At 36.3% G+C, this 27,898-nt stretch overlaps 1 protein-coding gene across 1 annotated transcript in view; it reads left to right on the top strand.

The window, feature by feature from the left end:
• The first annotated feature begins 679 nt into the window (after positions 1-679).
• ADAM29 (ADAM metallopeptidase domain 29) overlaps positions 680-27,898 on the top strand; it is a 92,927-nt gene continuing 65,708 nt past the window's right edge. Inside the window, exons 1-2 of the mRNA XM_011959796.1 lie at positions 680-868; positions 6,609-6,689. The gene's annotated coding sequence lies outside the window, so the exon portion shown is untranslated. The remainder of the gene's footprint in view (positions 869-6,608; positions 6,690-27,898) is intronic.

Below are 27,898 nucleotides of genomic sequence, written 5' to 3'. Positions count from 1 at the left end.
TAATTAAAGCAATTTACACATTGTGTTAAAATTTTAATAATATATCTCTCTTTATTCTTGTCTCTCAATAACTTGAGTTCATTCATCTTGTGTAAAAGGCCCTAGCACCTTGTCTGGCGGCTGCTTACTGATAATTTAATGAACAAGTGGATGAGTAATAGTATTTTATAAAGCAAAGTTATTTTTCCAGAAAAGTAACAATTTTTAATGAAAACTTGGAATAACATATTAAAGTCTTTAAAAATTAAAGTTACATAAAAATTAAAAGCCTCAGTTTTTATGTTTAAAAGGTAACCATGTCTGTTTTCCTTCAACTATTATTTTTGTTTTTCACAAATGGCCAATTCTGTTTTAAAAATGATTCCTTTTCTCCTAGAATCAGAAACTTTACTTTGAAAATGTACTCTAGATTTAACAATTCAAATAGCCCACTAACACACTGACAATTTTGTTGTAAAGAAAATGATTTTCTTCTGGGAAATTTTATATTTATGCATTCACATTTCTCTTGACTATTTTTTCTTGTTCTTTAGAAAGCTATGGATTTTTTTTCAGACTTCCCTTTTTGTGTGTAGTTATCAAGTTTTAGCTCATCAAACTGCTGAATTTAAGCTTTATCTGTCTAATTTCCTCTTCCAATATTCTTCAGCAGGTCACAGTCTTCATTTCTCATTTCAGGTAGAGTACAAAACATGTTCTCCCTGCAGTCTCATGAATTGTGAACAAAAACTGAAGTGAAAACCCCCAGTGCATAACTCATCAATAGTCCTGTGATCGTATAACCATCAGTAAGAAAACAAATTTGATTGAGCCCCCATCCAGTCCTCTTTGTGTGGAATCAGACCTCTTTCACTGTGGCAAGGAGCAGGTAAAACAAGCAGAGGCACAAAATCATCACCAAACCAGATTCACTGAAATGCCAACACTGGCATGTGCGCAGACATTTTCTACTCTAGACTTACTTCTAAACGGCAATGCCAACAAGCATGAGAGGTGAAAAAATGTGGATAAATACATGTTTGGTTTATTGAACTAGGTCTTATCATATCCAAATTAAAAACAAAAGGCACATCTCAATTTCAAAATAAGATTCTGAATTTTAATTTTCAGATTCATTGAATTTCTTTGTGATTCAAACTTCAAACTCTTCTATCGAATATATCCTTTAGATAAATGTCTCCCAAACTCAGCACCAGATTCTCCCTTTTTCTTGTAGCCACATGAATCTATATATTTTCCATTCCAAAGTCTCCAAATATCTTGTTGATAGAAACATAACTTTCTATTAACAAAAATTGTTTGTGCATATCTACTAATTTCTTACATTGTATTTCCACCAACCAAACATAATCAAGATCACACACATATTCAATGTAACACTGAGAATACCTTAAAAGCTAAGTTTTTAAACTTTGTAATTAATTCTGTCTCTATTTTCATTAATAAAAAACTTTCTGGTTAGTACCTACCATAAATTATACCCAGTCTCCGTCTCTCTCTCTCTCTCTCTCTCTCTCTCTCTGTCACACACACACACACACACACACACACACACACACACACACACACATACACATGCATACATACGCACAGTGAGAGGGAGAGTGGGAGAAACTGTTTTGAATGTTTTGGTTAATTAACTGTAATGTATTTTTCTCATTTGTATTTTATTTAAATTTTCATACTTTCATTGAAATGAAATATTTTTCCACATTTATTTTTATTGGAATGACAATATATGAGGCTAGGCATGGTGGCTAATGCCTATAATACCAGCGCTTTGGGAGGGCAAGGCTGGTAGATCATTGGAAGTCAGGAGTTCGAGACCAGCCTGATCAACATGGTGAAACCCATCTCTACTAAAAATACAAAATTAGCTAGGTGTGCTGGTGCATACTTGTAATCCCAGCTACTTGAGAGGCTGAGGCAGGAGAATCACTTGAACCCGGGAAGTGGAGGTTGCAGTGAGCCAAGATCGTGCCATTGCACTCCAGCCTGGGTGACAAGAGTGAAACTCTGTCTTAAAAAAGAAAAAAAATAAAAAAGGAATGGCAATATATGCTTTCCTGAGTGGAGAGAAAGTAGAATCAGAGATTAAAGATGTAACAATTATTGGTTTATAACTTCAAATATTAAGATCTAGTGGTAAGCTACCTCAGTCTATTTGGGCTGCTGTAACCAAGTCTGTATCCTCACATGGTAAAAAGGAAGGTCTTACAAGCTCCCTCAGGCCTCTTTTACAAAGACATTAATCCCATTCATGGGGCCACAGCCCTTAGGACCCAATCACTCCCAAAGGTCACACCTCTTAATGTTATCACTTCGGGGTTTAAGTTTCAACATACGAATTTTGGGGGGACACATACATTCAGACCATAGCATAAACCAAGTAAAGATTTTGAATGATCTTTTAGGAAGTGGGACTATTTTTTCCCATCCTTCTTTTCCCCTTCGTCCAAACTAAATGAAAATTTTGCAGTGAAACATGGGGAAGGTCTGAGGAGGAAACCAAAGGGCTAGACACTAATGATATCTGGCAAAGCAGCTCTTTCGTCTCAAAATTAGCCACAGTATGGAGCGATGAAAAGAAAGGATGTCAGGAATCAAAGAATAACTAAGACTTATTGTGTGTTCATACCTCATCATCTAGAAAACCTAAAACTCTCCCCAAATCTCCTAGGGCCAGGAACATAGATTTGGAACATCCTCACAGATAAGTCAGATAAGAGGAGCAATCTCCTATTTCTTTAACTGGCAGAGAGTGGAAGTTAAGGAACAGAAAGCAAATGGCTCTGAGGATGTTTTATAATTGTGATTAGAAGAATCTAGAGAAAAATTAGATTGGACCATAAAGCTACTGACCAGAATAGGATTTGGAATAACAAGAAGCTTGCTGCCTGAAAGTTTGGAGAATAGGATCCCAGCAGAGGACGGAGCCTCTTAGAAAAGAAAATTCTAGAGAGAAGTGAAAGGGAAACTTCTTGAACTCCCTAAACGTAAATTTGAAGTGGCAAAGAATACTGAAATAATTGAGTTTAACTTGAATTGCTTATGACTATCTAACATGAGATGGAAAAGGAGCTTTTGTGATATGTTAAATCATGGAAAAATCAAGAAGTTACATGCCTACCAAGCTCTGTTTAAAAAAAAAAAAATCTGTTAGGTTCAGGGGTACATGAGCAGGTTTGCTATATAGGTAAATTCATGTCACAAGAGTTTGTTGTACAGAATATTTCATCACCCCGGTATTAAGCCTAGTACCCAATAGTTCTCCTAATCCTCTCCCTCCTTCCTTCCTCCATCCTTAAGGAGGCCCCAATGTTTGTTGTTCCCTCTTTGTGTCCATATGTTCTCACCCTTAAGCTCCAACTTATAATTGTGAACATGCAGTATTTGATTTTCTGTTTCTGTGTTAATTTGCTAAGGATGATGGCTTCCTGCTCCATCTGTGTTCCTGCAAAAGACATGATCTCTTTCTTTGTTACGGCTGCACAGTATTCCATGGTGCATAGCTACCACGTTTTCTTTATCCAGTTTACCACTGACGGGCATTTAGGTTAATTCTGTGTCTCTACTATTGTGAATAGTGCTGCAGTGAACATAGGTGTGTATGTGTCTTCATAGGAGAATGATTTATATTCCTCTGGGGATATACCCAGTAATGCGACCGGTAGATTGAATGGTGCTTCTGTTTTTAGCTCTTTGAGGAGTTGCCACACTGCTTTCCACAATAGTTGAACTAATTGCCATTCCCACCAACAATGTTCCTTTTTCTCCACACCATCGCCAGCATCTGTTATTTTTTGACTTTTTAAGAGTAGCCATTCTCACTGGTGTGAGATGGTATCTCATTGTGGTTTTGATTTGCATTTCTCTAATGATCAGTAATTTCGAGCTTTTTTTCATATGCCAAGTCTATTTTTAAATATCATTAGTGAATTAGTTATGAAGTTTATTACCTTATATTTCTCTTTGATATACCAGCATTATTATGATATAATTTGTATATCATAAAGTTTGTAGTTTCTCATTTTCTGATAATTTCAATATCAAAACTCTCAAAGAGTTTTAATTTTAATCTCTATTTCCTCCATATTTACCATTTTCTTTCTTTGTATTTTTATTTCTATTTTTTAATGTATAATCTTATAGTTCAAAACACCTACTTGGGTGTTTCCGGTGTCGATTACAATCATAATCTTACCTGATACAAATTTTAACGCTGATACTGCAGTTTCATTTTCTATAACCAAAACTCTTCTTTTTCAATTTATCTTATTATTTTTTCACTATGAACCACATGTCTGTTGTGATATTTAAAGGTAATATATCAGAGCTTCATCCCAGAGATTCTGGCTCAGGTCTGGGGTTTCCCATCTTCTGCAGGAGATGCTGATGCACAGATGGAATTGAAAACCACTGTTGTAGTTAACTTTTCAGGGTCGGTCAGTCTTTTGTCTAGTGAGTCTGTTAATCTGAAACGGGACTTTCAATTTGGCCCACAGCTACCTTTTCGGATATTATAATTAGATGCAAAAAGATAGGTTAAAAGAGATATAAATAATTCTCTAGTCCCTTAGAGAGCTGTGAACTAAAGCAAAATTAATACTTTTAGTTCATGTTATATTACCTGAATGACTAGATAGAGAGAAAGAAAAATGGATACACAGATGATAGACAGATAGATAGATAGATAATCAATAGCGATAAAGACATAGTGCATACTGTTGTAACTGTGTTCATATATTATAGGCATCATAGCTATCAGGAGCGTGAGCTGCCAGTGTTACAGATTTTTTACTGAAATACCTTAGTTTTACAATTGAGGAGTCCTTGTCTGGAAAACCAGTCAACCTCCTTAGATAACATCTCTATGTTGTCAGTTCTCAAACAAAATGAAGTTATATAACAATAGAAGGGTTTACATATAATACAGGATATGTCATTAGAATTGCATTGAATGCTTGTTAAATCTCAAGATACCTTCCCATGTGGAATTCAGAATTTATTGTTAGATTAAAATATGTAAATAAGAAAAACAACATAAACTCAATAAGCCCATGTATACAGAGGACACTTTTGGGACACTATGAGGTTGGGGAACATGGAACCATTCTTGGATATCTTCATCGAGTTAAAATGTTCTATCTTAAAGTAAACCTACTACCCCATTCATAGTGAACATCTAGAAAGATTTTGTTTGTTTGTTTATTTTGTTTGTTTTTTGTTTTGCCTTTTGCTGCTTTCTGATATAGTTGAGGCTTAAGTAGTTAGGAAGCAATACAAAAATTATCCATATTTATGAAATAGGCAAGTTAATCTGGTTGACTTCATTTATTTAGAAGTTTTGATTCAGTAGATTCACAGTGCTGCAGTCCTACCATTTACTCTTTCATTCAAATACCTAACGCAGTATTTCACTTCATTATTCATTTAGCAATTACTGAAAAGGCTGTGTGGCTCTGTAAATAGAAAGATGTAGACTTCTGAGTCAGCAATTTGGGGTTTGCTCCTGGATTCCATGAATCACTTATTGATGTGAAGGCTTAGTTTCTTCGTTTGAAAAATGGGCACTTCTTTTATAAGTTTGCTTACAAGAATTATGTTTGCACTGGTAGAAACATAAAAAGTATGCCTCAAATATTAACTAAATAGAGTGACCATATAATTTATTGTCCAATCTGGATACTTTTGAGAATAAAACGAGGTCAGTATTAATAAGTACACTGGGACAACTGGTACAAATCACAACAGCCCAGGGCAAAATTAGGATGCAGGTCAATTTAATAAATAATGACATTGCACCCTGAGTAACAGCAGCTCAGTCTCTTTCATTGTGTTCCTCTGAGAGTAGATAGTCTAAGTCCAGAAATCAATTTGCATTGTGGAAATTCTGTCTCTAGAACACTAATGTAATTTCGACTTGAATTCCCAAATAAAAGAAAAAAAGTGAGAGAAAGTTTTGAGCAGTTTTTTTTAACATGTAGAACAAAGTGCCTAAATAAGATTTTGAAATGTCCAAAAATATTATTTTTAATTTATCTTAATTTTTACTTAACAAAGATAAATTTATTACTTATTTGACAGTTTTTTTTTTTTTGGAACAACATTTTACGAAGTTTACTACTTTAGCAGAATATACCAGAATATACTTAGTTTATGTTCCACTGTAAACTTCACCCTCACTCCTCCCCTGCCCTGGCAACTCATTATAACTTTAAAAAGTTATTTTATTTTATTGACCAAACATTGCAGTTAAAAACTCCCTATATATTTATTCTAAGTTGCTCCCACTTGTATTTGAATGGCAAGGATAAAATAAAGCCTCCTAAACAGTACCTTTTTTTTCATTGTCATTCCACATTACAACTAAAATTTACCTTCTGTTGAAGCATAAAGTTCATGTCATATCACCAAAAAGACACGGGCATGATATCCTTATATATTTTTTTTCAATTACACTCATATCACTAAATGCTATCCTAGGAGGAAAAATTGATTTGGAGAGTGATTTTTTTCAGTTTAAAAGAATATTTTTATGCCAATATGGAACAATGAGAATTTATCATCTATGATAATATTTTAAGTATGAGTTCCTCTTATTCCAGAGAATGTGACTTTCCTGAACAACAGGAACAAGAATCAATGCCAGGTTCTTTCCTCTGAAAATAATCAATCTGTTACTACAGGTAAATTAATTTCACTTCTTAGTGCAAGGGAGTTTTAATTTCTATTATAATAAAACACACATTAAATAGATGTCATGCAGTACACATTGATACTTACTTGTTGCATTATGTGGAGAACCAGTAAAATCTTTACTCACAATTTGCAAGTAATTTCCATAGAGCCCTCTTCCTCAGTGAAAGAGGTCACTAATTCCTTCACTTCACATCCTAAAGCTAGAATGAATTGTGTCAAGCCATTAGCCATCATGAAGGCCACCAAAGAGAGTTATGCAAATGATGATGTATTCATTTATAAACACTCCTATTTTCTCAGCTATCGTCAATTTTCCATTCTATTTTAAAAAATCATATTACTTTGATATATTTGTAAAGATTCTTTCTGTCGAATCCTAAGTTATTTTACTCTTTTTCAGTTGTCAAAGTTCAAAAACATCTGACTTTTATATTGTGAAAAATAACCTTTTATAAACCTAATCCTCTGTAGTCAGACCAGGTCATCTCTCCCATTTTATCAGGTGATTTCTCACCAGAATTTCTATACCAAAAACTGCAATATTCTTTAAGGTTCTCAAACAGATCATATTTCCTTTCCTCTTAATGTGTTCGTACATGCTGCTACCTCATTTCTTTACGTACCCTATTCACATGGCTAATTCCTAAGCATTTCAAATTTCAGAGTATTTTTTTTCTCAGAAAGCATTTTCTGAGCCTCAGATTGAAGCAGTTCCTATTCTTCATCCAAATCACATTTTATACTTTTTCACATAAGAAGGATCTCAGAATAGCAATTAATTAGTGCCTGCCACACCACTTGAATAAGGTATTAAAACATTATGACAAATTGCAATGTTAAAAGCCAGGAGTGAAAGAAGCAAGTGATACAGGTTAGGGCAAGTTTTTCAGAAATTAATGATATTTCATTGTTTGTAGTCCAACAAAAGTGTGGTGGCAGCTGCATGGTCTTGTGATGATAAAAGGTATTAGAGATGATGAAAGATTTTCATGATTGCACCTGAAAAATATGAGGAAATAGCTATATCTGAAAAGACATTGGGGACAATAGATTATTTGAAGGGTCTCTAAATATAAATGAACATTTCAGCATGTGGATGTGGCCACAAGGAAAATTCAAAGTGGAGATAACAAATAAGAAGGAAGATTTAAATATTAAAAAACCAAGAAATCTTGTGGCGGGGCAAGAAGTCTACTAGGTAGAATGAATTATGTGTAAGATATAAAACTACAGAATTTGGGAAAGTTAACTAAGGATGAAACAGAGGGAAATGGAATGGAATGTGAAAATACTGTTCTTAAGTCCAGTAATGCTACCCTAAACCAAAATATTAGAGAAGTAGATGAGCAATTAAGAAGAATTGAGAGTGAAGGGATGCATGGTGGATTTCTTAAGGTTTTATTTGTAATAATCTCATTTTTATGAAAGAGGAGGAAAAAATTCTGTATATACAACAGTGCTATATGTTTCTTTCCTTTTTTAAACATTCAGACTTTGCTTAGGTTTCATAAAATAATGTTTTCATAAAATACACAGCAAAACAAATATAAACTTATGCTACTCAGATGACCTTGTTTTAAGAGATGTTTGTACCAAATATGAATTACAAGATGATCATGAGATCATCTCAATACCTTGACTGGGCTCAGGATAAGAAAACAGGGGATCATTAGTATAATGTTTTATTAGGACTCCCATGACAATCACCACAAATTGGTGGCTTAAAACAACAGAATTTCATCCTCCCAAAATGTTGGACTCGAAGAGTCCAAAATTCAAGTTTCGGCAGGGAAAGGCTCCCTCTGAAGAGACTCTGGGGCAGAATCTTTCTTTGAATCTTTGAGTTTTTGGTAACTCAAGGAATTCCTTGGCTTGTGGCAGCATTACTGCAGTCTTTGTCTCCATGGTTATGTGGGTCTCCACATGGCCTTCTCTATTATGTGACTGTGTCTTCTCTCCTTCTCCTTTCTGATAAAGACGCTTGTCATTAGATTTAGGGCACACCATAATCCAAGAAGATCTCATGTCAAGTCCTTAACTTATTTATCTGCAAAGAGTCTTTCTTCTAAATAAGAGTACATTCACAAGTTCCTGGGGTTAGGACATGGGACAAATATTTTTGGGAGCCACCATCCAATCCACCACAGATATGGCACTTCTTTTGTTGATCATAGTACTCATAAATATATGCTTCCTTTTCCATTTCCTTTTCTAAGAGCCCACCTCAAAACACCATCTAATTCATGAAGTACTGATGTTGGCTAAGAAGAAACTTTAATTACCTACTCCAGAAATCATCTAGAATAAAGAATAGTCAAAGTTTTATTATTATGGTTTGAATATTCTGAAAATAGGACAGAAAAATGAATCATCAAACGACTGGATATTTTCCCCTTTGATATTTCAAGTATAGATTTCACTCCAAGGCAACATTTGCAAATAAATGTCATTTTCATTTTTAAATAATTTATAAAATATTTTTTCACATACCTTTGAATGAAAATAATAAAATAAATGGGTTTTGGCAGTTGTTCATTAGAATTGAGAGATATAAAATAATTTCTCATATTTCATTTTGAGTTATGTTCATCAGTTGTTTACATTTCCTAAAATCAGGACCTCATGGAAAAAATAAAGTTTACCTACAAAAGCTTGAAAGGCAGATCAGATTTCACAAGGATGGATTATCCAAATAAAAGACACAATATGCATTTAGATGGAAAGAAAAAAACAAGCCTGAGGCTACCAAGTTTATAGTTAACTGGTGGAAAAATAGCCATTTTTGTCACGTGATTATCAGAAACACAAGTCTGATCACAAGTCAGTGTTGCAAATTTTATGAATACAGTCTTTCCTTTTTCTCCCTCTTTTCCTTCTTTCCTCCCTCCCTTCCTCTCTCCTTCCTTCCTTCCCTCCTTACCTCTCTACCTTTATCCCTCCATTCTTGCTTCTTTCCCTCCTTCTTTTATTGAGGAGTCAGAAACATATATAAAGCGTAGATTTCATATGGTTAGAGAGTGTATTTCAAAGTATACTGTTTTTGCTCTTGTTTTTAATATCTCAGGGTAAGGTGGTTAGTTTTCTTCCAGGACTGTGGGAAGTGAAGTCAGTGCATGATCACACCTCATGGTGGAAGAACAAGATATTAGTTTTGCTTTCTCAGTACCTCCTCTGGTCAAGAATTTGTTCACATCAGCTTATTTAGCTACTTTTAAACTTGGTATCATTAACATGAAGTTTTGCTTATTTAGAGTTTATTTATATAGATACAACATGCGATAGTAATAGACAAAGATGCAATGTTAGCATGATGACAACCATATGATATTAAAACTCGAGGGTTAACATATGCCTGTAGGGTCCATAAAGTCCCTAATGTTATAATTAAAACTACTTGTGTGAGTCAGAATTTTTTTTACAGCCTTTATCTGCTTTTTTGTAAAGATTAGAAAAAAGAGCCATACAAAGTATTTTTCTCAGATTTCTTTGAAGCCTCTCTGACTTTTTTTCATACTAGGATCTTCTATTTTGCCAACATTCCTTGCCTATTTAAAATTGATATTAATTAGTTAGTGACATTAATTGAATATTCTAGAAGCACTTAATAGACATCACTTCACATGTGAAGTGGAGTCTTTTTGCTTAAAACAGGGCTTATAAGACCTATTTAAGTAATATTTGACTTTAAATGTGACATTTTCAGCATGGTCATGATTATACATTCCATTTATCCAAATAAAGCCAAATAAAAAAGACAAATCTATTGACCTATGAAAATGATTATGCATTCCTAACTAGTAAATGGAATCAGTCAAGCCTTTTTGCATAGTGTATAACCATTGTTTTAAGTGGTATCATACTCAAGAACAATAAATATATACCATTAGTTAGAAAATCATCATTAAATTTTTATGATTAAGTTTCTATGATTTTAATCTGTAGTACAAACTTTTGTATGCTTATTACTTATAAATTCAAGGGGTCAATTGAAATAAGATTCTATTTACCATGAATTAAATTTCCATTTTTACAAATATAGCCTGTTAAATTAGGGATTATAGATGGTATAAGAAAAAAGAAATTTCAAATTATTTTAGTTTCATTCTGGTCTACCTAATAATTCTTGTTTTCTTGATCTTGGGGTAAAGATAGCAATGTTTTTAAAAACTGACCTGCTTCTGGATTAAATGAATCATGGAAATCCTGATGCAATCACCTGATGTGTTTGATAAATGTCAGGTTATTGTAGTGATGTTGTCTAATACAGTGAAGCCTGTCCCCATGGGTCAGTTCCCTATACCAAATTTAAAAATACTATATTAATGTGTTTTTACACTGCTATAAAGAACTATGTGAGACTGACTAATCTGTAAAGAAACAGGTTTAATTGACTCACGGCTTCACATAGATGGGGAGGCCTCAGGAAACTTACAATGATGGCAGAAGGGGAAGCAAGGCACGTCTCACATGGCAGCGGGGAGCAGGGAGAGTGCAACACTTTCAACCATCAGACCTCCTGCGAACTCACTCAGTGTCATGGGAACACCATGGGGGAAGTTTACCCCCATGATCAAATCACCATCAGGTCCCTCTCCTGACAAATGAGGATTGCAATTTGAGATGAGATTGGGAGAACACAGAACGAAACCATATAACGCTACCCCTGGCCCCTCACAAATCTCATGTCCTTCTTACATTTCAAAACCAATTATACCTTCCCAACAGTCCCTCAAAGTCTTAACTCATTCCAGCATAACTCAAAAGTCCAAGTTCAAAGACTCACCTGTAACCAAAAAAAAAAAAAAAAAAAGTCCTTTTTGGATATGAGACTGCAAGGTAAAAAGTTAGTTACTTTCAAGATAAAAAGGAGGTAGAGGAACTGGGTATACTCTTCCATTCCGAAAGGGAGAAATTGGCCAAAACAAAGAGGCTACAGGCCCTATGCAATTCCAAAACCCAGCAAGGTAGTCATTAAATCTTAAACATTTGAAATGATCTCCTTTGACTTCATGTCTCACATCAAGGGCATGCTGATGCAAATGGTGGGATCCCATGGCCGTGGGAAGCTCCACCCTTGTGGCTCTGTAGGGTACAGTCCCCATGACTGCTGTCACAAGCTGGCAATGAGTGCCTGCAGCTTTTCCAACTGCATAGTGAAAGCTATTGGTCGATCTACCATTCTGGGGTCTGGAAGATGGTGACCCTCTTCTTATTGCTTCACTAGGCATTGCTCCAGTGGGAACTCTTTGTGGGGCTCCAACCCCACATTTCCGTTCTGCATTGCCTTAGTAGAGGTTCTCCATGCAGGCTTCAGTCCTGCAGCAGACTTCTGCCTGGACATCGGGGCATTTCCATACATCATTTGAAATCTACACAGAGGCTCCCAAAGTTCAACTCTTGTCTTCTGCACACCCACAGGCCCAATACCATGTGGAAGCTGCCAAGGCTTAGGGCTTGTCCCCTCTGAAGCAATGGTCAGAGCTGTATCTTGACCCCTTTTAGCCACAACTGGAGCTGGAGTGGCTGGGGTGCAGGACACCATCTCATGAGGCTTCACAGAGCAGTTGGGCCCTGAGTCTGACCCATAGAACCATTTTTCTCTCCTAGGCTTCCAGGACTGTGATGGGAGGGACTGCTATGAAGATCTCTGAAATGCCCTGAAGACATTTTCCTCATTGCCTTGGCTATTAACATTCAGCTTCTCTTTGCTTATGAAAATGTCTGCAGCAAGTGGCTTGAATTTCTCGCCAGAAAATGGGTTTTTCTTTTCTACCACATGGTCAGGCTGCAAATTTTCCAAACTTTTATACTCTGCTTCCCTTTTAAAAAATAAGTTCCAACTTCAGACCGTCTCTTTGTGAATGCATGACTTTACACTTTCAGAAAAAGCCAGGTCACATCTTGAGTACTTTTCTACTTAGAAATTTCTTCTGTCAGATACTTTAAATCATCTCTCTGAAGTTAAAAGTTCCACAGATCTCTAGGCCAGGTGAAAAATGTTGCCAGTCACTTTGCTAAAGTATAGTAAGAGTGACCTTTGCTCCATTTCCCAATAAATACCTCACCTCCATCTGAAACTACCTCAACTGGGACTTCATTGTCCATACCACTATTAACATGTTGATCAAATACATTCAGCAAGTATTCTGGAAGTTCCAAGCTTTCCCACATCTTCCTGTCCTTTTCTAAGCCCTCCAAACTGTTCTAACCTCTCCCCATTACCCAGTTCCAAAGTCACTTTCACATTTTCAAGTATCTTTATATCAGCACCCCACTTCCGGTACCAATTCTCTGTATTGGTCCATTTTCACATTGCTATAAAGAACTACCTGAGACTGAGTAATTTATTTTTAAAAAGAGGCTTAATTGATTTATGGTTCCACATAGCTTTGGAGGCCTCAGGAAAATGACAACTATGGTGGAAGACAAAGAGGAAGCAAGTAATATCTTACATAGCAGCGGGAAAGAGAGAGAGCAAGGGGGGATTATCACTCTCCATCAATCATCAGGTCTCATGAGAACCCACTCTCATGAGAACAGTATAGGGCAATCCACCCCCATGATCCAATCACCTCCCACCAGGTCCCTCCCCTGACACATGGGGATTACAATTCAAGATGAGGTTTCGGTGGGGACACAGAGTCAAACCATGTCAAGGACCTTCTACAATCCTGAATTGGTATGTTATTCTTTTGATATTTCTTCCAGAAGAGTCAGCTTCTGATTTTTGACTTGTAGCATGATCCTTACCACAAATGTGTAGAAAAAAAAAAGAAGTCATTCAGTGATTATAAAACTGAATAGTTTTATTATAATAATACACACTCATTTTATGAGAAATTATTCAATGGTTACATTAAAAGTAAGCATGTCAATATATTGTCCATAATTGCCCCCATCTTTTACATCTTCATGTAAAAGTACATGAAGGTACTTTTACTTATACTGAAAAGTATACCACTGAAACACACTTGTATACTAATATTTTATTGCCTATAAATAATTATAACTACAATTATAAATTATATATTGCTTAATATAAAATTATAATTAACTTAGTTATAAATAATGCTGAATCAAAAACTAATAACAAAACTTTGAAAGATTTTGAAATATGAGATATCACATAGAAATCATGAGATACAGCTAAAGTTGAACTTAGAACAAAATGTGTATAATGGCATACAATAGAAAAAAAAAGAAATCACCCATCTCAAGAAGTAAACACATTCATTTCAAGAAATAAAAACTAAGAACAAAAATCTGAATTGGAAGAAAGGAAAGATAGTTTAAAAAAATTAAATTGTTTTTTGTAAACTAATAAAATCAGCACTGTGCCATCTTACTCCCCACGTTGTTGATGTCCTTTCATTTCTTTCCGTGCATGGGTGGAATGTTATTTTTTTCTTTTTGTTTTATTTTCATTTCATATGCGAAACATGGTTAGGAAATGTCAGCATTCTAGTCTCCTTATTTCTATTTTTGTAAATTAAACTTTTCTTTAGCTTCAGGGACCCACATGTAAGTTTGTTATATATGCAAACTGTGTGTTATGGGGGTTTGATGTACCAATTATTTAGTCACTCAAGTAGTAAGCATAGTACCTGATAGGTAGTTTTTCAATCCTTATCCTTCTCCCACCTTTCATCTTCAAGTAGGCCCTCATGTCTGTTGGTCTATTCTTTGTGTCCATGTGTACTCAATGTTTAGCTCCCACTTATAAGTGAGAATATGCAGTATTTTGTTTTCTGTTTCTGTGTTAGTTTCCTAAGGATAATAGCCTCCAGCTCTGCCTATGTGTTCTCAAAGGACATAATCTCATTCTTTTTAATGGCTGCATAGTATTCCATGGTGTATATATACCACATTATCTTTATCCAGTCTGTCATTGATGGGTATTTGAGTTGATTTGCTAAGGACAATAGCCTCCAGCTCTGCTTATGTGTTCTCAAAGGACATAATCTCGTTCTTTTTAATGGTTGCATAGTATTCCATGGTGTATATGTACCACATTTTCTTTATCCAGTCTGTCATTGATGGGTACTTGAGTTGATTCTTTGCTATTGTGAACAGTGCTGTGATGAACATACGTGTACATGTGTTTCTGTGGTGGAATAATTTATATTCCTATGCATATATACCCAATAGGATTGCTGGATTAAGTGGTAGTTTTGCAAAACTGCTTTCCACAATGCCAGAATTAATTTACAATCCCATGAGACATGTATAAGCATTCCTTTTTCTTCACAACCTTTACAGCATCTGTCATTATTATTATTTTACTTTCTAATAATAGCCATTCTGAACATAGTATCTCATTGTGGTTTTGATTTGCATTTTTCTAATTAGTGTTGTTGAACTGTGTTTCATATGCTTGTTATCCACACGTATGTTTTCTTTTGAAAGGTGTCTGCTCTTGTCATTTGCACACTTTTAAATGGGTTGTTTGTTTTTACTTGCTAATTTGCTTACTTTCCATATAGATTCTGTACGTTAGACCTTTGTCAGATGCATAGTTTGCAAATATTTTCTCCCCTTCTGTAGGTTGTCTTAAAATTTTACCTTGTTGGTAGTTTCTTTCGCTGTGCAGAAGTCTGTTGTTTACATAGGTCCCAATTGTCAATTTTTGTTGCAATTTCTTTTGGCATCTTCATCATGAAATCTTTGTCCATTCTTATGTCTAGAACTGTGTTTTCTAGGTTATCTTCCAGGGTTTTTATAGTTTTAGGTTTTACATTTAAGTATTTAGTCTATCTTGAGTTGATTTTTGTATATGGTGTAAGGAAGGGGACCAGTTTCAATACTCTGCATATGACTAGCCAGAATTCCAGCACCATTTGTTGAATAGGGAGTCATTTACCTATTGCTTGTTTTTGCCAGCTTTGTTGAAGATCAGATGGTCCTACATGTGTGGCTTTATTTCTGAGTGCTCTGTTCTATTTCTTTAATCTATGTGTCTGTTTTTGCACCAGTACCATGCCATTTTTGTTACTGTAGTCTTGTAGCATATTTGGAAGTCAGGTAGTATGATGCCTCAGCTTTATTCTTTTTGCTTAGAATTGCCTTGACTATTTGAGCCTTTTTTGATTCCATATGAATTTTTCAAAACCTTTTTTCTAATTATGTAAAGAATGTCATTGGTGGTTTGATTGGAATAGCATTGAATCTGAACATTGCTTTGGGAGTATGACCATTTTAAGAATATCAATTCTTTCTCCCCATGAGCACAGAAAATTTTTCCATCTGTTTGTGTCATTTTTTACTTCTTTCAGCAGTGTTATGTAATTCTCATCGAGGAGATATTTTACCTCCCTCATTAGCTGTATCACTAGGTATTTTACACTTTATACTTTTTGTGGCTATTATGAATGGGATTATGTTCTTGATTTGGCTCTCAGCTAGGACACTGTTGTTGCATAGAAATAATATTGATTTTTGTACTCCGTTTTGTATCCTGAAACTTTGCTTAAGTACTGTATTAGATCTAGGAGCTTTGGGGCAGAAACTATGGGGTTTTCTGGTTATAGAATTATATTGCCTGTAAAGTGAGATAATTTCACTTCCTTTTTTGCTATTTAGATGCCCTTTGTTTCTTTCACTTGCCTGATTGCTCTAGCTAGGACTTCCAGTACCTTGTCGGAATGAAATTGGTGAGAGAGGGTATGCTTGCCTTTTTCTGATTTTCAAGGGAAATGCTTCCAGGTTTTGCCCATTCACTGTGATATTGGCTATGGGTTTTTTAAGATGGCTCTTGGTATTTTGTTGAGAATTTTTGCATCCTATGTTCATCAAGGATATTGGCCTGAAGTTTTCTTTTTTTGTGGTATATCTTCCAGGTTTTGGTACCAGGAAGATGCTGGCCTCATAGAATGAGTTAGGGTGGAATCCCTCCTCAGTTTTTTTGGAATAGTTTCATTAGAAATGGTACCAGCTCTTCATTATACATCTGGTAGCAATTGTCCATAATTCTTTCTGGTCCTGAGCTTTTTCTGGTTGGTAGACTTTTTATTACTGATTCAGTTTTGGAACTTATTATTGGTCGGTTCAGGGATTCCATTTCTTCCTGGTTCAGTCTTGGGATGTTGAATGTTTTCAGCAGTTTATACATTTCTTCTGGGTTTTCTATCTTGTATGCATAGAGATGTTTTTAATGGTCTCTGAGGGTTTTATGTATTTCTATGGGGTCAATGGTAATTTCCCTTTTGTCATTTCTCATTGGGCTTATTAGGATCTCTCTCTCTCTTTCTCTCTCTCTCTCTTTTATTAGTCTATCTAGCAGTTTATCAATCTCATTTATTTTTTCAAAAAGCCAACTCTTCCTGGATTTGTTGATCTTTTTATGGTTTTATGAATGTGTCAATTTCACTCAGTTCAACTCTGATTTTGATTATTTCTTGTCTTCTGCTAGCTTTGGGGTTGGTTTGCTGTTATTTTCCTAGTTCCTCTAAATAACATGTTGGTTGCTAATTTGAGATCTTTCTAACTTTTAGGTGTGGGCATGTAGCACTAAAAACTTTTCCCTTAACACTGCTTTAGCTGTGTCCAGAGATTCTGGTATGTTGTATCATAGTTTTCACTCGTTTCAAGTAATTTCTGCCTTAATTTCATTGTTTACTCAAAAGCCATTCAGAAACAGGTTGTTTAAATCCCTTGTAATTGTATGGTTTTGAGCAATCTTCTTACTATTGATTTCTATTTTTATTGTGTTGTGATTTGAGAGTATAGTTAGTATGGTATTTTTTTAAATTTTCTGAGAATTATTTTATGGCTGATTGTATGATCAATATTAGAGTGTGTGACATATGCAGATGAGAATAATGTACACTGTATTGTACTTGGGTAGAGAGTTCTCCAGATGTCTGTTAGGTCCATTTGGTCATGTATCAAGATCATATCCTGAATAACTTTGTTAGTTTTCTGCCTCTATGGTCTGTCTAATATTGTCAGTTGGGGTGTGAAGTTTCCCACTGTTACTATGTAGTTGTCTAAATCTCTTCATATTTTTGTCTGACAGATCCAATTTGGAGAACTAGTCTTTGAGCTCTGGGATTCTTTCCTCAGTTTATCTATCTTGATGTTAATATATATGACCATGTTATGACAGCCTTGAAGTGAGTTTTCCAGCTGTATCAGATCAGTTTAGTTAACTCTTAAGATGGACATTTCATCTTTTACTTCCTGTGTAGTTTGTTTTTATTCCTGTGGTTCCTTGTCTTGGGCTTGCACTTCCTCCTAAATCTTGATGATCCATCTACCTTCTGAATTCCGTATCTGTCATTTCAGTCATTTCAGCTTGGTTAAGAACCATTGCTGGGGAATTACTGCAATCAACTGAAGGTAAGAAGACACTCTGGCTTTTTTAGTTCACAGGGTTCTCATGCTGGTTCTTTCTTGTCTGTCTGGGCTGATGACCCTTCCATCTTTGAAGCTACTGGCCTCTGGATAGGGTATTTTGCTTTTATCTTCTTTGATGCTCTTGGGAGTTTGATTGTGGTAGAAGGTGGGTTCAGTCCGCTGACTTCACTTCTGGAAGATTTTAGGAGTCCAAAGCTCAGCTTGGCACTCCTGGGATGGATGCGCTAACTCTGATCAGCTGGTATTGAGTCCTCCAGCTTCATTTTTGGCCCCTTGAGGTTATGAACCTGGTGCACTGAAGGGGCTGAAGTTTTCCCGGTACATTAGCCACAACACTCCAATTTTCAGGAGCTGCCAGCCAAAGAGCTTTTTTGGAACAGAGGCAGTGGGGTCTGTGCTTGTTCACATGTGCCAGCAGCTGCAGCAGCATGGTGGGGTGCATGCACATTGACTGGGCAAGGGCATCTAGAGTGGTAGGGTTGTCAGCCTCTTTGCTAGCACTTGTGCTGGTGGTGGCAGTGGTGATGGGGGCACTGACAGAGCTGAGGTTGTTGGCACCTGTGCACAGTTTGTACCAGCAGTGGTGATGGCACTGTGGGGGTGAATTTCCTGGCAACTCTGCATGAGTTCACATTGGCGACAGCAAAGCAGCATCACAAGGAGGGGGTGGCTGGGTGAGCTTGTGCTGCCAAAGTGATAAGGGGGCCATGAGTGAGTGCTTGCTGGAAAATCAGCATAGGGAGTCTTCAGCGAGAGGAAACTGGGTGGGCTGCTGTGCATTGGTAAGGGTCAGTCTGCTGGAGCTTTCCAACAGTCAGGCATGGTCTTCTGGCAAAGGAGCTATAACGTGAGCCCCCAGGAACTGCCCTGGTTGGGCAACCGAGGCTGCACTGCTAGTGGATGTGGTCAGTCTGGGACCCCATGAGATGCCAGTAGATGGAGGGGCACTCAGTCACGTCCTCATCCCGTGGGCATGACTGCTCTGCCCTGTCCAGGTCCTACAGTCACCCCGAGGCTAAAGTCTTCTAGAGTTCCTAGAGGAGCATGGCAAGCATTGGGGGAGAAGCATCACTAGCCATGCTCCACTGAAGCCATTCCCATGCCAAATCCTCTGAACTACACAGGCTAGAGCCCTGCCCTGTCATTTCTCTAAGCAGATCTTTCTGCCAGCTCAAGTGTCTGTGGGGGTCATGAGGTCTTCTTCTGCTAGGATTCCAGAGGTCCATGATAAGTGTAGGCCACTCCTCACCTGTTCGAATTACTCCTTTTCCAGGAGTCACTGGGGGCCAGGAATGAGTCCTGGAGCTTATTCACCCCATGCATGGTTCTCAGCTTTCTCCCCATTCAGCCCAGCATTTGTGCCCCACCACCCCGTCCACTCTCAATTCCTTCCCTCTGAAGATTTGCTTGTAGGATGCCAGTCTGCCCCATATCACAGTCCCTTGGTGGGAGATGTTCCTCCTGGCTGCAACTACTCAGCCATCTTGAATCCCTTCCTATTTCTGTTTCTGAACCAACATTATCCTTGCACCTCATGTAAAAATCCATCCATCCCCATTTAAAATAATTGAATTAAAACAATTAATCCTTTCCCCCTCACTTTCCTGTCCTTTTCCCTCAATTTCCCATCTTTATTATAGTCTTTTATTATCACTCCCCATATTTGTTAAAATCCTTATCCATGGATTATTAATATTTCCTATATATAAACCCCAAATTTTTCTTGAGAGTTTAAAAAAACACAGAATAACTGTGGATGACTAAACCAATAACCTATCTTGGATATATTCAACTTCAAAACTTAAAAGCGTCAGTATCTCATTCTGTGACTATAGCCTTTAATAAGTAACAAATAAGCAAACAATTAAAATAAGTATTGATTTTACCAGGATTCTCTTCAAACTGCTTCTTTTCTTTACCTATCCTTCCATTGATTTCCCCCCTCCATGCCCATGATTTAAATATCATTTGTATGTTCATGTCTCTCAATTCCATTCTTTATAGGTAAGCACCGAAATAGAATGTTTCACAACTTAGTGGAAGTCTCCAGTATGAGAAACTCATAGGACTTCCAACTAAAACATTCAACACTAAACTCATCTTCTCCCTGGCAAGGTTCCCTTCAGACCTAGAATCCTATATATTGTTAGTGGCATAACTAACAACCTCACCTCCCAATATAAGCCTAGGAACTTTTGAATTCTCTGACTTCTCTGTTAAACATAAGTAAATTCATTTTTACCCTAATCTTTTCCATTCTTGTAACTATTGCTATACATCACTTCTAATGTGAATTTCTGAAAAAGCTTCCATACACATTGCTTACAAGTAATGATTTAAAGTGCATAACTTAAAAGACTATAAACATAGATTTCATAAGCTATAAAAAGTCCTTCTAGAATTATAAATCATACACACATGCATGTGTATATATACATACTTGATGTGGTTTATCTCTGTTCCCACCCAAATCTGATGCTGAATTGCAGTCTTCAGTGTTGAAGGAGGGGCCTAGTGGGAAGTGAGTGATCACATCATGGGGACAGACATCTGCCTTCTGTTCGTGTGATAGAGTTCTCATGAGATCTGATTGTTGGAAAGTGTGTAGCACTTCCGCCTTCTCTTCCCTCTTTCTCTCTTTGTCTCCCTCTCCTGCCCCACCATGGTAAGACATGCTTGCTTCCCCTTTGCCTTTCACCATGATTGTAAGTTTCCTGAGGCCTCCCAGCCACGCTTCCTGTATAGCCTGAAGAACTGTGAGTTGATTAAACTTCTTTTCTTCATAATTTACCCAGTCTCAGGTAGTTCTTTACAGTAGTGTGAAAATGGAGTAATGCAATACTCCACACACAAACATACGTACCTGTGGCGGTAAATGTATTACAGATTTCCTTAGAGTTTTGAAAAATACCTGATACTCAAAATGTTTCTATCCACTGGTCAATGTCTCCACTCAGGTCATTTTGTATGAAGAGATGGGCTGTCCTGACTCTAATCTATTTCACAGACAGTATTTCCTACCATTCTTTTCTTCAAAACATATGCCAATTCTAAATAGCATTGATTATTATTCTTTAAAGATACTTCTTATTTCACACTTCTTTGCATTTGAGCATTTTATTATCTCTCCTTTAGAAATAAACTTCTCTGATTATTTAACTAGGAAATTCCTATGTACGTTTCAAAGCAAAGAATGAATATGTTCTTTCTTAGGAAGTCTTTTGAATAATGGTTTATTTGTTTGAAATTATGTTTCACAACTTGAGGTGAGTTGTACATTATTCCTGTTTAGGCATGAAATTATATTTGCAACTATGTTTAAAATCTGTTCGATAGTATGTGTTAATGTCACTTACTTTATATATCAAGAGCACAGGTAATACCAGGCACACAATAAGCTTTGAATGAGTAGAGAAAGTGGATGATTAGCTGAGGGGTTCTGAAACAGGCAGTATCATATTGTTGAAGCCTTGTGCTCTCAACCATCAGCAGTGTTTCAGTGACGTTCATGCCTTTTGAGTAGCCTTTTCCCTGCTTATAGAATCCCAGAAGTCTGAAAGTCTTTCTTCATTTCATCCCACATTTGTCCCCTTTATTTCAAGGGGCTTGGAGAGATGTTGGTTAAAGGATGCAAAATTTCGGCTAGATAAGAGCAATTGGTTCAAGAAATCTATTGTGCATCATGGTGACTATAATTAATAACAACATATTGTATGCTTGAAAATTTCTAAGAGAGTAGATTTTAAGTGTTTTTACTACACAAATATGATAAATATGTGAGGTAATACATATGCTAATTAGCTTGATTTAGCCATTCCATGGTATATACATGTATTAAAACATCATACTGTGCAACAAAAATATATGCATTTTAATTTATTAATTAAAAAGAAAACAACCTTGTTGACTTCTTTTGGAATGTCAAGAGAACCAACATTTGACATGAGGCTCTCCACAGATTCTTCCTGGATAACTTTATCTCTATTCCTAGCTTCTGCGATGATGGCTGTTACGATCCACAAGTCACACATGTCTCTCCCCTCATGAAGGTCAAAATTTAGTATGACAGTGCAACAACCACACACACACACACACACACACCCCTTAATTACAGCAGTTTAAAATGGATGACTGAGACCTTCCCAAAGTAAAGGGAATATCAGTATATACTAACATGTGAGAATATATTTGAAACAGTACTCTTAGTCAGGACCAGAAGATTTCAGATATCCAATTAATATCATTTTTAAATAACACCTTTAGAATCATATCACAACCATATCTTCCACAGGAATAGTCTAGATGGGCAATGGAAACTACACTTCATTCCGAGTTTCAGAAAATTTTAAAGAGAATAAAAGAGTGGGAGGTGAGATCAAAATGAGAATATGTAAACTGAGTATCTGTACATGCGTTTCTGGTATCCTGTCGTTCATCTCCAGTGTGAATGGGAAACAGAGGCTTCAGATTAGAACTAAGAAGCAGTGTGTAAAGACTGTCTGCAGATGGAGTCAGGACAACTACCCTGGGTATAGTACCTGGGGTCAAAATATTAATATAATCTTAATATAATCTGAGTGATTAGCTGAATATTTTCTGGTTCTGTTAAACATATGATTCAAAAACTTCACTTGAATGCTATTTTAAAGAGTGAAAACTAGTTTCAGTGCTAAATTTGTAACAGTAATTGCAAATAACTGAACAATTTTATCATTAAGAATGCTAGGCTGGGCATGGTGGCTCAGGTCTGTAATCCCAGCACTTTGGGAGGCCAAGGAGGGTGGATCACGAGGTCAGGAGATTGAGACCATCCTGACTAACATGGTGAAACGCTGTCTCTATTAAAAATACAAAAGATTAGCTGGGCATGGTGGCTGGCGCTACTTGGAAGGCTGAGGCAGGAGAATGGCATGAACCTAGGTGGCAGAGCTTGCAGTGAGCCTAGATCACACCACTGCACTCCAGCCTGGGCAACAGAGTGAGACTGTCTTAAAAAAAAAAAAAAAAGCTAATATGTTAATTGATATCTTAGTGAATAGACATTTACTCTTACTTATTTTTCAATAAATTATTCTTTACTAAAGTATACTGTTTTCTTTAATACTCACTGGGTTCATTGAATGAAAGGGTCTGGAATAAAATAACAGATATTTGTTCAATTTTCATGTCCTACAGATTTCAAAAGATTTTCTAACAACACAAAGCACGACACTCATAGCTAAAAGTCACATAATATAAAGACACAAAACTGGCCCAGATATACAGCATTCAAACAACAAAACTTCAGACCTATGCCCTAGTACATTATTGTTTTGGGAGATTACTTAGAATATATTTTAAAACACACAATACAAATATTTATTTTAATAAAGTTTATATGCAGGGAAAATTGGTACATTATGACCCATCCTTTTTTTTTTATTATATTTTTTTCTGAGATGAGGTCTTGCTCTGTCGCCCAGGCTGGAGTGCCGTGGCACAGTCTAGACTGACTGCAACCTCCACTCCTGGGTTCAAGCTATTCTCCTGCCTCAGCCTCCTGAGTAGCTGGGACTATAGGCATGCACCACCATGCCCAGCTAATTTTATTGTAGTTTTAGTAGAGACAGGGTTTCACTATGTTTTTCAGGGCAAACTCAAACTTTTGACCTCCAATGATCCTCCTGCCTTGACCTCCCAAAGTGCTGGGATTACAGGCATGAGCCACCATACCTGGCCCCCATCTTTATTATATCATGTCATTTCAGCTGTCATTTCCTTCCTGCCATTATGTAACTTTCCCTCATTTTCAAAATCCATCTTAAAATATAAAATTCTCACCACGGGTTTCAAAATATGGCCTCAATATACCCTTAAACGCATTCTTTGAAATACCTCTGTATTTATCTTGAGATGATCTTTGCTTCTTCATTTCATATTAGATCTTGCCATTCCCTAAATTCTTGTCATCAATCTCTTTCCCTCTCATTTCCTGTATTGTCTCAAATCCCATTGAAGATGCCAAATGATTTTTATCTTCAAACCAGACACATGTTTGAATCCATTAATTTTATTTACACTGTGACCCTCTCCACTGAAGTTTTCCAGGTATACTTTATTCTCATTAAGGCTAAAATTGAGGGGTTTTTTTCCTCAATATTTCTCCAAACTTTCAATATTCTATTCCAGCAAGTGACCACCAAATCTTTCTAATTATCCATAAGACAGAAACATGGTCTTATATATATTTATAATTCCTTTTGCCTTCATACTGAAACAGTTATTGAAATTGTAAGCATTCATATTCCTGTTAATTTATCAAGCTTGTGCTGCCTTTCATTTAACACCTGAGTCACTGCATTAGCCTTGTACACATATCTCTGTTCCAGGCTTCAGTATCCCCAGTCTATTCTTTACTACGGCTAGAGTCATACATTGTAAAAGTATACATCTGCTCATGTAACTCGTCTCCCCTTAATATCCCTCAACTTTTTCTCATAGGCTTTGAAATAAAATGTAAACTTTCTAACAAATACAAGCTATATTCTGGCTTTATATTTTCCCACTTCTATACAAACGCTAATATAAACTCAATGCAAAATGTGGCACATTTTCATATATCTCTTGGATTTTCTACACCATGCTGTCTCTGCATGACTCAATCTTCTATTTCTCCCTCACTCATCAAACCAATCAACATATAATGGTGGCCTTCCATGTACCAAGACCATTGAGGCACCATGGTTCTTGTGATTCACTTCTACACATACTTTAGGATACAAGTCACTTTTATGTCTTTTGAAGTTCTCTATAGCTCTCTTTGATAAAGTTTATTTTCATGATGGTATGTTTCCTATTTTGATGCAGAATTGTGGCTTGTTGATGGTTGGGCAGTCAGTGAATCTTAATAAATTCTCTCAGCATCCAAAAATATTCCAAAGTAAATACAATCTACAAAAAGGTGCAAAATGACTGTGGAAATGCCGCTTAAAACGAGTCTCCTAGCTCCCCACCACCACCTCTATATAGGTTTCTCTTATATAGAAAATCTGGACCAGGCCCAGCGCCTTGATAGGAGGATTTTTGTTTAAGGCCAAGAGGTCAAGACCAGCATGGGCAACACAGTGAGACCCCATCTTTACAAAAAAAAAAAAAATTAGCTGTGACATGCAAGTGTAGTTCAAGCTACTCAGGAGGCTGAATCAGGAGGATCCCTTGAGCCCAGGAGACTGAGGCTCCCGTGAGTTATGACCATGCCACTGAGTGACAGAGAGAGACCTTGAATTTAAACAAATAATAATAAAGTAAAATAAAATAAATAATTTAGAGAAAAAATCTGGAGGCACCACATCACTAATTACATTGCATTTTGATTGTTAGTTTACTTTTTAGCCCTATTATCACTTGTGTTCTTTAAAGAATACGGATCGTAGAGCTCTTTTCTATCTCTAGATTATAGTTCACTATCTAACCTATAGTTAATACTCTATTTTGCATTTACTAAGTTCTTCAGGCATCTGTAAGCTTCTTGACTACGGTGACTATGTATTTCTTATATATGAAAATAAATATAAAGTTGTGTGAAAACTGAAGAACATCTAGTCCATTACCCTAACTATATGAGGGAGAAGTTCTGTAACTTGTACAAAACAACAACAAAAATACCCAAAAGCCTCCACAAAAATCTCTGTGGATTTGGATTATAAAATTAAAAAATACTTCTTGGGCCAGGGGCGGTGGCTCACGCCTATAATCCCAGCCCTTTGGGAGGCCGAGGTGGGCGGATCAGGAGGTCAGGAGATCGAGACCATCCTGGCTAACAAGGTGAAACCCCGTCTTTACTAAAAATACAAAAAATTAGCCGGGCGTGGTGGCGGGCGCCTGTGGTCCCAGCTACTCCGGAGGCTGAGGCAGGAGAATGGCGGGAACCCGAGAGGCGGAGCTTGCAGTAAGCTGAGATGGCGCCCCTGCACTCCAGCCTGGATGACAGAGCGAGACTCCGTCAAAAAAATAAAATAAAATAAAATACTTCTTATACACACTTTTTACATGTAGAAGAGTGTTTTAATTTGGAGAACAGGCACAAAACTGCTATGAATTCATTTTTATCTGAGTAACCACATGTAGAATAGACACTGGATTTTTAAAAAATCTGTATATTAAAAAGTTTTAAAATATAATAGCTAATTTTTAAAAAATTCCAAAAAAAGCATTTTCTGAACATCATGCAGTAACTTATCATGAGTAAAATTAGAAGTATTCTAGACATTTTCTTGTTGATAAACCTTATCTATGCCTGAATTTCATTTAATCAAATCAAAAGTTATTAGTACATAATATATTTAAAGCACAGTCTACTTATTCAGTTTCCTTAACATACATATGTCCTTCTAGAACACACATAGTTAATTAGACTTTTTCTTTTCCACACTCCCTGTTACACTTGTAAATTCACACTCTTGGCATTACAGGAGTGATTACTAAGTGCCAGGCACTGCGCTTCACATTTTACATATACTATTAGTCTTATTCCAATTTTTACTTGCCCGTGAATGCACTGGGAGTACTATGGACTGAATTACTGTGTCCCCCTAAATTCGTATGTTTTAGCCCTAATTCCCAATATGATAGTATTTAGAGGTGGGATCTTTGGAAGGCAAATAGAATTAAATGAAGTCACAGATGTGATACCCCCACCATGGAATTCATGCCCTTATAATGAAATGAAGAAACCAGGGGTCACTTTATCTGCCATGTGACTGGACAATGAACGGGAAACTGTCTGCAAACTTAAGAAGAGGGTCCCCACAAGGAATCATATCTACTTGTGCTTTTGCTTTCTCTATGTGCCACGTGAGGACACAGCAAGAAAGGGGCCATCTATAAACCAACAAGAGAGACTCTGATCTTGGACTTTTCTATTTACACAGCTGTGAGAAGTATGTTTTAGTTGTTTAGCCAATCCATTCAATGGTATTTTGTTATGGCAGCCCAAGACGACTAACATAGCTGTTTAAAATTACTTTGGTTGAAGATTAAAATTAATTTGGGAAGATAACACTCTAGTATCAAGAGAAACAAATTTCCCCATTTACACATAAAATTGTAAAAACTCTTACGGGAGTATAACACACATACAGATATGTTCATATATGTGTTCAACTGAATACATTTTCACAAACTGAATATATCATGGTAACCAGTACTCCCATCAAGGAACTGAACTTTGCCAGAATCCTAGAAGTCTCTGCCCTTCATTCTAGTTACTTCTCAACTATGAGTAACCAGTTTCCTGACATTTAACAGCATAGATAGTTTTATCTAGTTTGTATTTTATGTAAATATAATCTTACAGTATGCACTGTTTTGTATCTGGCTTCTTTCGATATTTAATTTATTGTTCTACATAGTAGCAAATGATTAATTTTCAATTTTTTGTATAGTATTAATTACATTTTGTGACTATACCGCAGTTTATTGTTATTAGTTCTACCATTGATGGACATTTAAGGAATTTTCTTTTGTGGAATTATTAAGAATAGTGCAGCTCTGAGCATATTAGTACACTGGTGAACATATATGCTTATTTGTGTTGGGTATAAATCTAGGAAGGCAACTGATTATTCATGCTTTTGCTTAGCTTTATTAGATATTGCCAGTTTTCCAAAGTGTTTGTAGCAATTAAAGAAGAATCAAGCTTTTATGAAAATTTTAAAATTATAAATTAAAAAAGCTGTACTTTGTGGTTCACAGATGTCTACATGAAAATGGAGCTCATTTGAAAAATATAATGTTGAAATTTCAAATATTCTGTAACAATTAAATACATAATCATAGCATATTTCTCATTTGTGTATATATA

Source organism: Colobus angolensis, unplaced genomic scaffold, assembly GCF_000951035.1.
Source record: "Colobus angolensis palliatus isolate OR3802 unplaced genomic scaffold, Cang.pa_1.0 Scaffold5, whole genome shotgun sequence".
Lineage (NCBI taxonomy): Eukaryota > Metazoa > Chordata > Mammalia > Primates > Cercopithecidae > Colobus > Colobus angolensis.
This window is presented reverse-complemented; position numbering and strand designations above follow the sequence as displayed.